The sequence below is a fragment of the Perissodus microlepis genome, chromosome 9 (assembly GCF_051167445.1).
Source record: "Perissodus microlepis isolate ML-2025 ecotype Zambia chromosome 9, ASM5116744v1, whole genome shotgun sequence".
NCBI classification, from domain to species: Eukaryota; Metazoa; Chordata; class Actinopteri; order Cichliformes; family Cichlidae; genus Perissodus; species Perissodus microlepis.
The window spans coordinates 24346995-24364677 of NC_140469.1; the positions used below are offsets into that span (position 1 = coordinate 24346995).

Sequence of the window (17683 nt, forward strand, 5' to 3'; positions counted from 1 at the left end):
ACACGACAGGACGCGTGATTGGCGCTTTTGATTTGGCTATTGTTCTCCTGATATGAAAATGTGCTACAGCAGCACTTGGCTTGAATTGGCATTGCACACAGGGTGCTAATTGCCACAGAAAGTCAGTGTTTTCATAGGCTTTTCAATCCCTGTGACTTCAGCTTATAGTTTGGTGGAACGTGTATGCAGATGAGAATTTTTTGTTGCTACATTTTGCTTGTTTGTTACTGAAATGTTTTAGTGGCCTACCTACTTATTCGCACCTGGCACGATTTATCGTTCATCTGCTTTATATGGCCAAGAAGAGATACTAAAATACTTTGTGGCACTTACAGTCTGATTGAATCTTCCGTCTTTACCATTTTCAAGATTAGAAGTCCACATAGTTCCACACAGGGTTTTCACTGTGGAGTTTATTATCTCATTTCAGTGATCCTCAGGGTGCTGTCAATTGCCTCTGAATTATAACATCTATCCCTGCTTATATCAGTGAAATACAGGTTCTCCCACACTCAGTCATTTGTTATCTTTTTAGAGGAGAAAAAAAACTACGCTCCTGGGTATTCTCTGGGTCTGTATGAAGCTTAGAAAGCTCCCCAGTGAGTTTTTATCACCAATTTTATATCAGCTGTCACTGACCCTTGAATTTGCTTCAGTACAGTAAGATATCAAAATTAACAGTTATTGTTATACTTATCAGATTGCACTATGAGTAGAGAACACTTTCTTTTTGAAGTTTTCTGGCCTTTCAGACTTTAGGGTGCCAAATGTAATACCTTTTACTTGTTATCGCCTTCAGTAGATAATTATGATGTGAAAGTTTTGAAACAGAGGGTTATCTTTAACAACTTAAATTGGAAAAAGAACATAAATCATTAGCAGGCAAAAAATGTACATAAAACACAAGGGAGTCAACTTCAAACACAGCAAACCAAAATTGAAAAAGATTACTAGTTAGTAGATTTCAAAACTTGTGTGGAGTCTTTTCCCCTTAGTGCCTGAGTCACACAGGCCCAGAGACTTTGAATAGTAAGTTGCATCAGCTGAGGTTCAGAATGTGGGATGTGTCTATATACAGCTTTCACAGCTTCACTGCACTTGACAATTAGTTAGAGTGTTTGTGTTTGTGGACAAGTTGCTGTCTTCCATGTAAGCTATGGGTGACCAAAGCAATCATAAGGAGACCTGTCAATCATAGGGGTAGCCACACCTTGCTTATGATCTTATCTTTATCTTGTCTCATCTATAAATGCAACCATAATTTACAAGTTCGGTGTTTCAAAGAACACTTACAACTAGTGACTGGGACCATAAAATTGTTCAGAAACATCCAATAAATGGAGTCAGAAGTGGGGTAATTTCAAACTATATATTTTGTATAAAAAGGGAACCTTCCCTCTACTGGACATTAGACATGGCATTAGAGGTTTATCTTCACTTCAACCTTAAGAGCAACTTAAAGCCCTGGTCAATATGGCAATTGTGTTTATTCCCCAACAAGTTGCAAGTTGTTGCTGAAGGCTTATGTGGGAGGCTTAAGTTCAGTTCAGTTCAATTTTATTCATACAGCATCAAATCACAATAGCAGTCACCTCAAGGTGCTTTATATTTGTAAGGTAGAGCCTACAATAATACATAGAGAGAAAAATCCAATCATATGGCCCCCTACGAGCAAGCACTTTGGCAACAGTGGGAAGGGAAAAACTCCCTTTTAACAGGAAGAAAAACTCTGGTTGGGGTGAAAGGAGAAGGAAGATAGGACAAAAGACATGCTGTGGAAGAGAGCCATAGATCAATAACAAGGCAGAGAGGTCTATTAACACATGGTCTTCCATGGAAGATGCCAAACTATCTTCAAACATTTGAATAGTTCCGACTTGTACTATGCACACTTCATAGTACAAGTTGGAACTTTTGAAATGTGTTTTTTGCAGCGATCTTGCACAACATTTACCATCAAAGTTGTCATTCTCCATGTACAGTTTGTGCCGCACCTTTTCCAGTTTCACAGCAGCTCTAAGTGTCTGCAGAGACAGACACAAATTACAGGGAATTGTGGCAGTGTGCTAGTGACTAAAGCAGTCATTAAGGTTTGCGGAGCTCCTCCCTCTTTGCAATACGTTTCACCTGGCAACCAGAAACCTACTGTGTGGTCAGGGAACCAGGTTGCCAGTTGGGTCACCAACCACTCTCTTGGTCTCTGTGACTGAGAAATATCCTGGGTTAGGTTAGATTTTTTTTTTTTTTTTTTTTTTGGATTTTTTAAACATGTTACAGTGACTTAAAAATGTGTTGCACTCTGATCTGTGCACTTTTACCTGATCCCCTTGTGTATTACAGATTATGTTTGGTTTAAACCAACAATTTTCAAAGAAGCTTAAAAATTATTTCATTATGGATTATTTGTCCCCTCAGTTTTTCTCAAATTCTAATTTCTTTTGCATTTCTGCTATCATTACGTCTGTCATTCAAAATGTGTCATGGGGACACGATTTAACCTGATTCCTTGGTGTATTAGAGATAAAAGGGAAAAAAAGAGTATGCAATTATAAATATATCTTAAGTAATGCTAAACTTCAAATTTCAATGAGTGATTTATGTGACATATATCAGAGGTGATTTTAATATTTGAGTATTTGTTAACTTGAATTTACATTTGTGTAAATTTAAGGTTGAGGTTCAGTGTAAATTTTAGATTGAACTAGTTAAATGATTGATTTACTATACATTAGATATTTTGAAACACTAAGGGGAAACTTACTACACAGTGGTGGAACTCCTTTAATTTGGATGTAGTGGAGGTAGCATAGAAACATGTGTTCTTATGTTGTTAGGTCTGGTTTAAGACCTTGCTCTTGTACAGTCACAATTGGTTTTAATAAATGACATGAAATGTGTTTTTCGCCAAAGGGGAACAAAAGAACACGTTGAAAATCAATTTCATCACACCGAGAACCTTTATGCTGATGTCTGCTTTGTGGCAGTCCACACAGTCCATTAGAGAAGCATGGGTGTATCAAAACCACTGAACAGGAGCTTTCAACATGACTGGACACACAAAGAGGTCATGCCAGCAATTTTTTAAAGGGGCTTCATAAAACATTTTTCTTGCGGTATGAGTGAGTATTTCTATTCTGACCAAAGCAGGATGGTAATGAGGTGGTGCAAATGATTTATTTAATTATGTATGTGTTATTTTTCCCCTTCCATTTTCCCCAAACTCCCATTTCATTTCCATTACTGCTTCGTTAGGCAAATAAGGGGGTTGTCATTCAAAATGTGTCATGGGGTCAAATGTGATCGAGACCACAAAAGAAATGGCTGCCTCCAGTTTGGACTTTCCTAGAAAATTGAGGTGCTTAGATAATCTAGCTGAAAAAATTAATATTATGAACAGTCAGTCAGAATGACTTGCAGTTGAGGTCAGAAGTTTCATCATGACTGTAAATGTCATGTTAATTGGGGGTTTTAAATGATTTCTTTGAAATGTTCTTTTTCCAGGGTGGAATAATTGTACAGCATGTCTTTAATGACTTTAAAAACAAGAATTGGGTGCACAAGTTTGAATTTATCTTGGGTGTTTTTCTAATCCACAGGGTCAAAGGTTTACATCCACACTCACATATGTACATACACTCAAATCGTTTAATAAGTGTCTTTTATTAACTATTTATTAACTTCTCATTAGCAATTGTGACTGAATACAATTGGTACTTCTTCTTTGCCATCCTAAAAAGGATTGTATGGCAACACTCACTGGATTGACCAATATGCACGACAACTGGAAAGTCCAAGGAATTCAGTGAAGATCTAAGAAGGAGAATTGTGTAGATTTATGTTGGGGAAAGTCTCTTGGGATCATTTCTTAACAACTGCAGTTCAAAAACTCTATGTGAGAACAAGTTATTTAAATGTGTGTATCTACAGTGACCCACATGGATGTGATGGACCGAGCAGCGAAGGAAACTCAGGCACAGGTTAAAGTCCAAAAAAAGGATTTTTTATTTAACCCCACAACATAATTGGTTAAATCATGCAAAAAGAATCAAAATCTTGGGCCCACAAAAGAGGTCAAAATAACAGAACTCTAGTCAAAGTTGACAACAATGCTTATAACTCAAGCACACAAAACCTAAGTGAAACTAACATAATGAACTCCAACAACTTGCGCATGGCTGTATAAAGAAATCAGTGGGGGTATATGTACACGTTTGACCCTGTGCGGATTAGAGAACATACAAAATAAATTCAAACATAATATATGGTTTACTATGGTTCATCACTTGGCAAAAGAATAAATCAAATTAATAATTAAAAGCCCAAATTACCATGACATTCATGCCCATTATGAGTGTATTTATAAACTTTTGCTGTACTTTTTCCTGTGGCCGCAGGACGCAGTCATGACAGTTGTGGTCATTCATATGAAAAATGCCTCTCTAGCTGTTGCCTAAAGAATAGCAAGCCAGAGTGATGGCATCACAACAAACAGCACAGCATGAGTCATAACTGTTTATGCCAAGATTTAATGATATCATTCAGTTAGGGTGCCGGAGGCAACATGGAGCATGACAGTTTCCCAACACCAACTGTTGAAAAACTTAGTGTTTGGTCCACGGTGATAAACACTTACCTTTATGTTCATCAGTCTGTTTCCCTCGGCCCTGTTGGCACAGCTACAAAGCTGTATGTGACAGCCAGGTCCCAACTTTGATTTAAACACGATTGTCAAATATGAAAAATTCAGTCTCTTTAGGAAACGAAGATCAATAGGATGAAAGACATACAGCTGACTTTTCACCATACCTACACATGGAAAGTGACGTAATTTGAAAGGATATTTGGCATTTTGAAAGCCTTATTGATGTTTGCTCAGAGGTTCCACTCAAATGCCATTCCAGCTCATATCTGTCACTTGGTGTTCGCTCGCTCTGCGGTAGAGTATCACTTCCTGTTCCTGCTCAAACACAGTGGTGTTTCTGAGTAGCTTATTTGCTTAGCAATTTAATTAACAACTTTTAAATACATTCTTCTTTCATAGTATAATCTTCACGTGCTTCATCCGAAGCACACTTTCTGTGTACTCACTACCTAATTTATAGCCAAAGTATTCACTCACTGTCTCTGTACTGTTTCGCTAGCTTAGCTCGTAGCCGACTCGTTAGCACCATGGCTACTTCACCTGTCCCTCCTGCACTTTCTTGCTCATTGTGTCAGATGTTTAGTTACTCCTCGGCCTCCTTTAGCAGTAATGATATCTGTAACAAATGTAGCATATTTGCAGCTCTGGAGGCCAGGATTACTGAATTGGAGACTCGGCTTCGCACCCTTCATTCACCCGTAGCTAGCCAGGCCCCTGTAGCTGGTGCAGCCGAAGATAGCGTAGGCCCCGCTAGCTGTTCCCCGGCAGACCCCAAGCAGCTGGGGAAAGAGGGCGGCTGGGTCACGGTGAGGAGGAAGCAGAGTCCTAAACAGAAGCCCCAGGTACACCACCAACCCGTTCATGTGTCTAACCGTTTTTCCCCACTCGGTGACACACCCGCCGGGGGTCAAACTCTGGTAATTGGTGATTCTGTTCTCAGACATGTGAAGCTAGAGACACCGGCAACCATAGTCAATTGTCTTCCAGGGGCCAGAGCAGGCGACATTGAAGGAAATTTAAAACTGCTGGCTAAGGGTAAACGTAAATTCAGTAAAATCATAATTCACGTCGGCAGTAATGACACCCGGTTACGCCAATCGGAGGTCACTAAAATCAATATTGAATCGATGTGCAACTTTGCTAAAACAATGTCGGACTCTGTAGTTTTCTCTGGTCCCCTCCCCAATCAGACCAGGAGTGACATGTTTAGCCGCATGTTCTCCTTAAATTGCTGGCTGTCTGAGTGGTGTCCCAGAAACGATGTGGGCTTCATAGATAATTGGCAAACCTTCTGGAGGAAACCTGGTCTTGTTAGGAGAGACGGCATCCATCCAGCGTTCGATACTGTTGACCATAATATCCTATTAGAGCGATTAGAACATGCTGTAGGTATTACAGGTACTGCACTGCAGTGGTTTGTATCATATCTATCTAATAGACTCCAATTTGTGCATGTAAATGGAGAGTCCTCTTCACACACTGAGGTTAATTATGGAGTTCCACAGGGTTCAGTGCTAGGACCAATTCTGTTTACATTATACATGCTTCCCTTAGGCAGCATCATTAGAAGACATAGCATACATTTTCACTGCTATGCAGATGACACCCAGCTCTATCTGTCCATGAAGCCAGATAACACACACCAATTAGTTAAACTGCAGGAATGTCTTAAAGACATAAAGACCTGGATGGCCGCTAACTTTCTGCTTCTTAATTCAGATAAAACTGAGGTTATTGTACTTGGCCCTGAAAATCTTAGAAATATGGTATCTAACCAGATTCATACTCTGGATGGCATTACCTTGGCCTCCAGTAACGCTGTGAGGAACCTTGGAGTCATTTTTGACCAGGACATGTCCTTCAACGCACATATTAAACAAATATGTAAGACTGCTTTCTTCCATTTGCGCAACATCTCTAAAATTAGAAATATCCTGTCTCAGAGTGACGCTGAAAAACTAGTTCATGCATTTATTACTTCCAGGCTGGACTACTGTAATTCATTATTATTAGGATGTCCAAAAAACTCACTGAAAAGCCTTCAGCTAATCCAAAATGCTGCAGCAAGAGTACTGACAGGGACTAGAAGGAGAGAGCATATTTCTCCTGTTTTGGCTTCCCTTCATTGGCTTCCTGTTAAATCCAGAATTGAATTCAAAATCCTGCTCCTCACATACAAGGTCTTAAATAATCAGGCCCCATCTTATCTTAATGACCTTGTAGTACCATATCACCCTATTAGAGCACTTCGCTCTCGCTCTGCAGGCCTACTTGTTGTTCCTAGAGTATTTAAAAGTAGAATGGGAGGCAGAGCCTTCAGTTTTCAGGCCCCTCTTCTGTGGAACCAGCTTCCAGTTTCGATTCGGGAGACAGAAACTATCTCTACTTTTAAGATTAGGCTTCAAACTTTCCTTTTTGCTAAAGCATATAGTAAGGGCTGGACCAGGTGACCCTGAATCCTCCCTTAGTTATGCTGCAATAGACGTAGGCTGCCGGGGGATTCCCAAGATGCATTGAGTTTTTCCTTTCCAGTCACCTTTCTCACTCACTATGTATTAATAGACCTCTCTGCATTGAATCATATCTGTTATTAACCTCTGTCTCTCTTCCACAGCATGTCTTTTATCCTGTCTTCCTTCTCTCACCCCAACCGGTCGCAGCAGATGGCCGCCCCTCCCTGAGCCTGGTTCTGCCGGAGGTTTCTTCCTGTTAAAAGGGAGTTTTTCCTTCCCACTGTCGCCAAAGTGCTTGCTCATAGGGGGTCATATGATTGTTGGGTTTTTCTCTGTATCTATGAAGCGCCTTGAGGCAACTTTTGTTGTGATTTGGCGCTATATAAATAAAATTGAATTGAATTGAATTGAATTGAATCTGCTGGTGTAAGCTTTCTTCCCTTTTCACACCTAGGTTTTAAATTCTGATTGAATTGGTATTAAATATTTTTGAAGTAGTGATGCAGACAAACTTTTTGGGTCTGCCAACTGATGTTTTATTTAAAAGCAGACTTGTGCAGTCACCATGTCACACATCTTATTCTTGCATTTTTAAAACTTTTTTTTATTTTGTTTTGCCCCTTTGACCCATGCCACATAGTATAAATAATGAATTTCTATGTTAGGAAAAGCATGATTTTTTTTGGCTTCATTTTTTAATTATTGACTTTCTGTTGCTTTTAGAGTTCTTTTAGACCACTTTGAGGTCAAGCGGCCAGTCTGCTTCGGCAAAACCACCACGAAGCTCAACCACAGCTTGAGAAAGTCTCCCTGATAAAGCTTTCAAACTCTTGGTTGACTCAGTGAAATTCACACTTGGCATGAATCTTCAGACGACCTGAGCTACATTTTAATGTCGCTGAACTTTCGAAGTTGCTAGAGAAGCAATGGAAGTGCTCACTGCTTTTAAATTCAAAGTAATAAAGAAACAGTCTGTAGTTGATGTAGAAAATATGCCGTGTTTATGGCACTGCAGCCAATACTTTCTAACCTGCTGGTGCCTTGATGTTTTCCAACAAATCAGTTATTTTCCATGTCCGAGGTACTCTCTGCTAGGCAGTGCAATGAATAAGTATGGCCATTTCTCAAAAAGGAAGGACTGAAGGTTTGCTGTTGAAGCAATATACAGTATAACCTTATCGAGATTCCCAGCCATATTGCAGGTCATGTTAACCCAGAAAAGGAACCGAGCCAGCCCTGTAATTCCCATTTGATGATAAGCCCCAGCAGTGCAGAAAGTCAGAATCTCTCCGTCCACCCAACATATCAGGACAGGGTCACTATTTTACTGCTTGGGGATTCTTATTGGACAATAATAGTGTCTGAGATACCCAGCAGGTGCCTGAATAAACCCTCTAATAGAGCAATTATTCTCAAACAAAAGGTCACCTCAGGCGTGACGACAGGCCCGGAAATCAATAAAGCTTCCAATTATGACCGAAGCACTGGGCCTATATTTGGTCTGCCAGCCATCCTGGAGAAGATCAGATTTCAGGGAACCCTCATTCCCCCAGTACGTCTTTGTGATTAAGTTACCAAAATTTATTTTAGGATTCACTGCCATGGCACCTTTAAAAATGCATAAATGATTCAGGCCCTTATGAATTGGTCTCCTTTTGAAAGCTGATCCCTACAGAGTCCTGCAGCCGTTTCTCAGCTCACTTAAAAGATTAAAATTTTTCTTCAACAGAAATGTTTAATCCTTTTCAGCCAGCATGAGAGTGATCCCAGAAGAGACTGAAGTCTTGAAGTGAAACTTGGGTGTTTTTGTGCCACCGCCATTCCTACTGCCTTCTAATGTCGATTTAAAATAGAAAATCATTTGGGAAGTCTTACTTGGGTGGTTTCAGGCGGCAGGAACAGATGACCTGTTTAGTTGCAGGTGCTTGTTGCTTTGTTTGTTTCATTTGGAGAGCACATTTGAAGACTGGTTAGCAACTTTCTAATACTGTAAGTAGTCTGCGTGATCACAAAGAATAGTAGAAGCAGATTTAAAAGTTCAGTTTAATAATGTGCACTTATGAAGACCCTTTTAAGGCAGTTCTTCAGTTTTTTATAACTGCCTGCTCACCAGCCTCAACAGAACTAACAGAAGGCATCATATTTTATAACAGTTTATATTGTAGAAAGAAAAGTGCTAATATGGTGGCAATATAAATTGTAAATGTAGATTTTACCTGACTACACCAAAGGAAACTTAGTTTGAATGAAGATGTGGGGTTATTTTTTCCCCCATTACTAACCATATACTTCTATTACAGTGTTATTTGCTGATCTGTTAGAGCTAATCTATATTGTCAACCATATTTACTAGCCAGCTTGGCACATGTTTTAACAGATAATTGGTTGCATTAAGAAAAGTTTCTAATCATTGTACTTGAATGTAAGTTAACCAAAAGGTAATTGTAAGCCAAGTAGTTGTAAATTCTAACAAATCAACATACTTAATTACAGCTCCTCTGTTTAAAATTTGCTGTGGAGGCATAATTAGATGACAAATTGACAAAGCAGCATCGATGACTTCACCCTCAAGTAATTGGCATACACTATTGACTCCGGTGCAAGAAGCATTATGCATGAACAAAAATCTTGTTAACTATGTTTTTTTCTTTGCATATTGACATCGGCAATACGCATGACTGCATATAACACCCAGATCACTTGAATGTAATTGAACACCTTGCACAAAAAGGCTATCTTAAGCTTTCTCTGCTACTAGCTTTTCTCTTTTACCTCCCTCCTGCCCTGCACTTTAATTCTTAACCTACCTTTCAATTCTCCTCTCTACTTCTGCTGCACTCTATATTGTAGTGAAGGGAGAGAGGAGAGTCATACAGCCCAACCCAATGACAGGCAACTCAGATTTCTGAAAACATTCTTGAGGCTGCAGTGCAGTATTTGCCTTCTGTCTCAGACAGTAAGATGTGGTTATATGCAACATGAGCTTTTCTCCACATTTCTTCCATGTTTATGCCAATAGTTTGAGGAAATAATTAGCACGGGAGATTATGTACTTAAGATGCTACACCAGTATTGCACGAGTATACATAAATATTGCTATACTTACCAGCTAAAACATTAAAGCTGCTGACAGATGAAGAGAATAATATTGATTTTCTACCTACGACTGCACTTGTCAGTTGGTGAGCTTTATTAGACATCTAGTAAAAAGTCAATTCCTGAAGTTGATGTGTTACAAGCAAGAAAAGTGTAGGCGCAAAGATCTGAATGAGTTTGACACAGCTCATCTTCAGCTTGGTAGATGAGTGGATTGGTGTACGTCGTGAAAACAGCGAGCCTTGCAGGGTTAATATCTACTGGAAGATTTCTATGGAGCCAGAGACAAGGCAATAGGTGTCAAAGTCTCACTGAGGTGAATCGGGAGCAAAAGCTGGCCCATGTCATCCAGTCTCACAGAAGAGCTACTGTAGCACAAATTGCTGAAAACCTTATGATGGATGGGTGTCTCACTTTTTGGTGCATGACTCACACAAGTCAGCATGCTCATGCTGAGACTTCTACCCACCCAGCAGTAAGATTATTAAGATCTTTTTTTATCCAGGTAAATAGAGAAAAGCTAGATACAGTGACACATGTTTTTATGCCCTCTAAGTTGGATTCTTGTGATTAATTTACACAAGCTATGGCTTGTACTATACCTATATAGTATGCAGAAAGAGAATACATCATTGGTTACCCTTGATTATTAATTTTAAAATAGATTCTAAGATTATCTAAAAATCTTCTAAAAAAGGTCTTCAACCAAGGCTCTGCTGGCAAACCCACAATCTCAGATGAGGACTAGGGCTGGGCTATATCATACCGTTCACGGTAATACCGGTGTAATTTTGAGCAACGATAGGAAAATGAAATATCGCGATAGAACATGGGTAAAACGCGCATGTGCAGTGCCTATGTTTACATACGCACATGGCGGCGACGCAGAATGAGAAGAGCGAAAGCGGATCATTAAATGAAACGGATGAACCAGAATTGGTTTGTAAAAATGCTGCAACTTCAATTGTGTGGAACTGGTTTAGCTTTCGTCCGTCAGATACACAACAAAGCACTATTTTTGGTAGAGCATGCTAGCGGGCCGTCGTTATTACAGTGTTTTTTGGAAAATACGGCACACTTAAAATCAATCCTTTGATTTTTCTGAAAATCGACAGTGCCCCTTATAGTCCCGTGTGCCTTATGTATGAATTCTGGTTGTGTTTACTGACCTCGAAACGATTTTATGTCGTACACGGCGCTCGAAAATCTGTCAAATGTTTTAGTATGACTTTGCCAAGCTACGAACCCGCACCACTTTAATGGATTGTCGGAGCTCTACGGCTATATTAGGCAGGCGCCTCGCGGAGTGATACGTACTGTGCTTCAACATAATATTACCATATTGTGTGTGTGTATAACCTCTTTTTAAGTTTTATGGATATTATACATGGTTATGCTGAGGATATGTCGGCCAGTTTCCACTGGAAATGCCTTTTGGTTAAACTGTCAGCAAGGAATTTGCACTGTTACATTTTTATATAACTTTAATGCACATAAAAAACAGCTGCTTGTTTAAGTGAAAATACATTGATGGGGTTTTTTGCACTAATAAAGTTGTGGAGTTGTAAAGTATTTTGTCTAGTGTCAATTATATCGTCAGTTATATTGTTAAAGCAAATTTTCAAATGTATATCGTGATAAATATTTTTGGTCATATCGCCCTGCTCTAATGAGGACTAGGAGTGATTGGGCGTTTTTCACCAGGACACCCACTCTTTGGAACAGAGATCAGATTGGGTGCTTCTTCTCATCTTTTGAACCCCTCTTAAACAAGCCGTTAAACAGGTATACCTAACTGAGTGGCCAATGAGTATACACCTCATTATTGCAATGCCTAAAGCTGATGGAAATGGGCTTGTCGCAAAATATTGCAGCACGGCAAGAGCATGGCTAGGCAGCAATTATGTAAGCATGAAGATAAACATGTAGGTGAATTCTGTGGTTAAGCCCAATAAAGAAATCAATTGAAGTACTTTAATTTTAACAGGTGATGTTAGCTTAAGAAGATGGGTCTGTCATCATAGACACTCTCTACAGATGTACTGACTGAATAAATATACAGTTAGAACAAATGGCTTCCTATAGAAGTCTGTTTTCAGTCTTGAGCCTAAACTAAACAAACAACCTCTCAGCTCGAGCTTTGCAAATGCTGCATATTAGTGCGAGTAGTACTAAACTATTTATGGTAAAACTCATTGTTTTTTGTTTTTCGCCATCATCAGTCTTCTACAGTGGAAAAAAAACACAGCTCGTTTTGCAGACGGACACATTGTCTTGTTTGTAAAGAGACTGACCACCATTTCTGTCTCTCCGTTTAGATGTGATGCACTCGCGGAGGCTAATGCACACATTTCTCTTCTCTCCGACATTCTCGCTGGAGACACTCATCGACCTTTTTTTCCACTGTAGCTTGACAAGAGAGCAAGCTGCTCGCCACTTTTCAGAGACGAGAGCACTTTCTCTGGGCTATTTTCAGGTAAAGGCAGCAGCAAGGTAGACGGTAGAGTGAGGAGGGGGGGAGAAAAAAGAGGGCAGAGAATGAATGTTTTGTTCGTTATTGAAAAATACATTTATCTGCAATAGTGGATTGCAATTCAATTGGATTACTCATTATATTGTACATTTAAAAAAAAAAAAAAAAAAAAAGCACTTATAAAATATTTCATTTGGTGGTTTATTTGTACTTTGTGTTCATGATAGATTGTGCAACCAAGAAACTTTCAATACATGTTTATAATTCCAAATTGTAGTAATGAGCCTTTCAAAATATAATTTTACTGGACTTGAGAGGGAAAATTGAAGAGAAGGTGAACATGATGCACACACACGCACACACACACACGTGACTGTTGTTTCACTCAGACTTTTCTCTCACTGCATCTGGTCAAGTCTACTGCCTCGCAGCGAATCCTCAAGTCTCTGCATCAGGGCTCATTAGCTGCAGCCCACTAAGCATATCTGTTAAAGCCTGCTGCTTCCTCCATGTCCTGCATTGCCACCACAGGGCTGGCATACCTGATTTTCTTTTTTTTTTTTTTTTTCCTCAATGAGTGCTTCGATGGTGGGTCTTGGTGGGGAATTATCCTTATTTCAGTGCATTCTCCTCTCCAGTAATAGTCTGCTCGACAACTGAAGTGCCCGCCTCAAACTAAAATGTCAAGGTGTGTATCTGAAAAGACGGTGTGAATAAAGTCTTTGGAGAAGGGTTGAGCTGTATTGACGGGGATGGCTCAGCTACTAAAGTACTGAAGGCTTGTCATTATGATATCTGGCAAAGAAATTGGCCTCATGATTGTTTTTCAGGACAATTTCTACCTTTTAATTTCTTTCTTGCTGTCCAAATCAGAATTTTACTTTCTACCAGAATTTATACATTCTTTGATTTTAAAGTTTTCTGTAATCCATGTGGTGTTCCTTACCCATGGTTCACTTTATCAAAAAGACAGGTTTTTATAAATATTTTCTGCTCTGTAACTTGATGCCAAGGAAGCCAATGTTTATGCCTGCTGTAAAATTTAAAAACCACAAACACGTGTTAGTCAGTGTTGTCTGTTTAAACCCTGGCTGTTTGTTTGCATATGGATGACAGAGAGGAAAGTGTTTCCTTTCAGAGGACTCATTTAAAAGGAGCCTTTTTAATTGTTGTGTTTCATAAATTCCTGCTGACCATAAATTATTCATAAGCTTTGCAAATCAAAGGCGAAACCAACATAAAGAGTCTTAGTAAGGTGTTAGCCGCTGCGTGCTGCCAGAAGAGCTTCAAAGCTCCTTGGTGTTCACTTTGCAAGTTTTCACTGAATAACGCAGCCTCTGCATCCCCTCAAGGGTTCAGGTTTCTCTTTTAGTTTGCCACCCGTGTTGTTGTTGTTGTTGTTTTTTTGTTATTGGTTTTTTAATCATTGAAAAATGTGCACCAAAGTACAGTTAATGTAGTTGTATGTAGTTAGCAGTTCCCTTCTGCTGTGATTTTTTTTTTTTTTTTTTTTTTAAATAAAGTTTTAATTTGCCATATTCTGTTATACCTCCCGATTTAGTAGAAATATTGATAAATGGACTTTATTTATGTAAGGCTCTTCTAGTGTTGTCATCCAATCAAAGCACTACATTACATTGTGGAGGGTTGTGCTTCATGTACTTAATGTTTCTATCGCTCTCCGTTGTCAGCCTCAATCCACCCTTCAACTATTGCTACTACTAGCTTTTTTGTTGTTGGTCTTCTTCTTTTGCCAGGTAGTTTCTATGGCTATTTTTGGTTATTTTACCACGTGGCCTCGCAGTTATCAGGGAATGCTATAGGGTGATGGAAGTGATGTTGTTTTGACTGCATATTTGCACAATAATTTTCCTTTGAGATTACCACCCAGTGGGTTAAATACTTGCATAGTGAAAGCAAGACTCAAACCAAAACAATCTTGACATCAGTGGTAATCACTGTGTCGCCACCACATTGCACAATCAACATTCCTTTAATAATAATAATAATAGGGTGAAGAAAAACAGTTGCTTGTTGCTTGTTTAATCACAAAGGATTGACACAGGGAGTAGTTCTTCTGCTGTTTAATCAGGATGTTATTCAGGTTCCCGCAGCTGAAAACATTTTGGGAGCTGCCCAGTGCAGTTTTCATTTCTACTGACTGCACTGAGCAGTAAGCTGAATACACCGGGGTTAAATGCCTCGCTCCCTTCGTTGTTGGTAGTATTGTTTAAGGTCATGAGGTCATTTTCAGTGTACTGTCTGTACCCGGTCTTTTTTGTTAGCAATCTAGGTTTGAGGCAGCAAATTGTCGGTTTGATACTGAGGAGTAGTTTGCTCATATTGCCCAGGCATTGTCAAGAAGACCAAGACACCCACACATTCCAGATGAGTTTCTTCTGAGCATGAAGCTCATAAGAAATGGTTCAAATTATCTCCAGACATGGTTTGTTGGTGTGGTTTTGAAATTGTTTCTTTTGGGAGTGTTCTTTGTTTTGTTGTAGAAAAGTACTTTTTTAAAATTGCTTTGAAATGAATCTCCACATCATGGTATGAACTCTTGCACTGCACTACCCAAAAAGCATTGCAGTATAATTGGCACGTTAGTTATCTGCTTTTATTTGCCTTCAAGGTATTATGGGCAACGTGGCTGCAAAATGTGCTTCAAGCTATATGTTTTTACATTTTATTAACATATGTCTAAATTTCTCAATATTTTTTTTTTGTCTTTAACCTGAAACTAATGGTGGTCTTAAAATGAATTACACATTCATATTATTGCATACACATCATGCTGTGGCACTGCTCAGAATTTCTTTACTTGGTCTCCCGAGTACATGTGCTCTGCTCGTTCACAGCTTACTGATCAGCTCCTAAGTACTCACCTTTATATATCTGCTATAAACAAACCACCCAGCACTAAACAGCGGATTACTACTACTAGATTCAATATCAACCTTTTTCAGACCTTGACAAAGCAAGGGTATATTTTCTTAACAGAACGTACAGTGTCAGCATGGCTAGTTGGTGCAGCAATCCCTCTGCTGTTAGATGAATATGTTGGTCTCTAAGGACTGAGACAGAGGCAGTGTATGTTTATTTTTTTTCGAAGGAAAAGTGCAGTGGCTCGGACCATACCGACCACAAAGACAGAGCATTGGATTATGCCATTGGAGATGTTTGTTGTTAGTCTGTTCAGTTTTTATTTTATTTTTTTGACCATTTTCCTTCTTTCCACGGTTGTCAATCCACACTTACTGCACACTTTGTTCTCTGTGTAGAGGCAAATTATAGAATTCGCATTGACTCATTTTAAGTCTGCTACAAGTAAATATTTTATACTCACAATGAGAATGTCTTTCCACTACAAGAAAGCCTTTTTCTTTTCTAAATTTCTGTAATTCCAGAACGACCAAAGAAGCTTTTTTTCTAATGTTGTAGTAAAGAACTGCTGACCATATAAAATACTGCATCTATATTCTATAGATTTATTCAACAGAAAGTAATATTCTGGAGAATAGTACAGCCTTGGCTTTAGCAGTACTCTTGTAGGATTTTCCAGAGCTGTTCTGCATTGGATTGCTGCCAAAGTCCTTCATCCAAGGCTTTTTGAGACTTTCCATGAATTTACTGGCCTTTTAAGTTATCCACACTATTTTGGTAAGTTGTAAATTTGGGGTTTGACTTTGCCATTTTGCTGATGTGCTTAAGCTTATTATTCTGGTAAAAGGTCCTCTTGCACCTCAAGTTTTGGACAGATTCTTTGGACTTGTTCAAGCACTTTTGCTGTAAATATGGCTCTGAATTCATTGCTGAATTTGGTATTCTTCTCCTGAAAAGCTCTTTGGTTTGCACCAAATGGCTATTTTTTGGATTTGAAAAAATAAAAACAAGTGCATGCATCAAACACTTAGAGTATGCTGTAGTTCCTGACACCTGGTGTGGCCATTTTTCTTTTTCTTTCTTTCTTTTTTTTTTTTTTTTTGTGCTACTTTCCTTAGAGTCAGATGGTTTATTTCAGATCATTTTGAGACCTTCCAGACTTGGCGATCCATCACCATTTTTCTTTGCTTTCTTTGTCTTTGAGAGGTCTTATTTATGTGAGTGATAGGTGCTGTCACTCCCTAATGAGTAGCTAATTACTCATACCTAAGTAGATCCTGATCAATATAGGTTTTTATAACTTGTATTTGGTGATTTAAAAATCTGATATTGCGATGCATTGACTGATTATTATAACCTTTTTAAAAAAAAAAAAAAAAAATTAGACATACAAAACAAAGACATCTGGCTAGCATTTTTTATGTGTAATTATTTACTCTCCTTGGATTAGCTACTTGTTGTGTTTGTGTCAATAGTGAAGTTGCAAAGTGCCCTCTGGTGGACAAACTGTGTAACATTTTTACTCATATAGTTTGAAGGGTGTTTCTCCCATTTCTTTACCTTTTTAAGACCTTTTCATTCAGTCATTAGCCATTATAAATAAATTTGGTCTACACCTAGTTTGAAACTTTATTTAATGGACGAAAGGCGTGACTTCTATGTACCAAGTTGCTTGTGATAAAAATATGCTTAAAAAGCCAAATAATTTCATTTGCACGTTCTTTTTTTTTTATGTGTGAAAACAACAATAGCCTATGCAGCTTTTTACCCTGTGGCAGGATTAAGAGTACCGATAGCCCTGCTCTCAATCCCAGGACTATGGTCAAGTTCATGCCCTGACAGCTCGATGAGCTTGCTACCTTCAAACAGCATGCATCCTGACATGGAGTGAGCTTGCATCTATAAAGACTGCAGGCACTGAGGATTGCTGGCTGGTGATTTTTTTTCTCACCCTTGATTACATCTGAAGAAAACTGTAGTTTTAGTGTGTTTGCTTTAAATAGAACTGTAAAGAAATCCACATTTACTGAACAAGCAGAAAAGCAAACACAAAAAACTCAGCATGGCTCGTTAATCTGACTTTGTCTTTGTAAATATTTAAATTAAACATTTTCTATGTGTGCATTCTCTCTCCCA

General features: G+C 38.8%; 1 protein-coding gene across 5 annotated transcripts in view; it reads left to right on the forward strand.

The window, feature by feature from the left end:
* LOC146380578 (A-type potassium channel modulatory protein DPP6-like) overlaps positions 1-17683 on the forward strand; it is a 253820-nt gene that overhangs the window by 148435 nt on the left and 87702 nt on the right. The window lies entirely within an intron of this gene.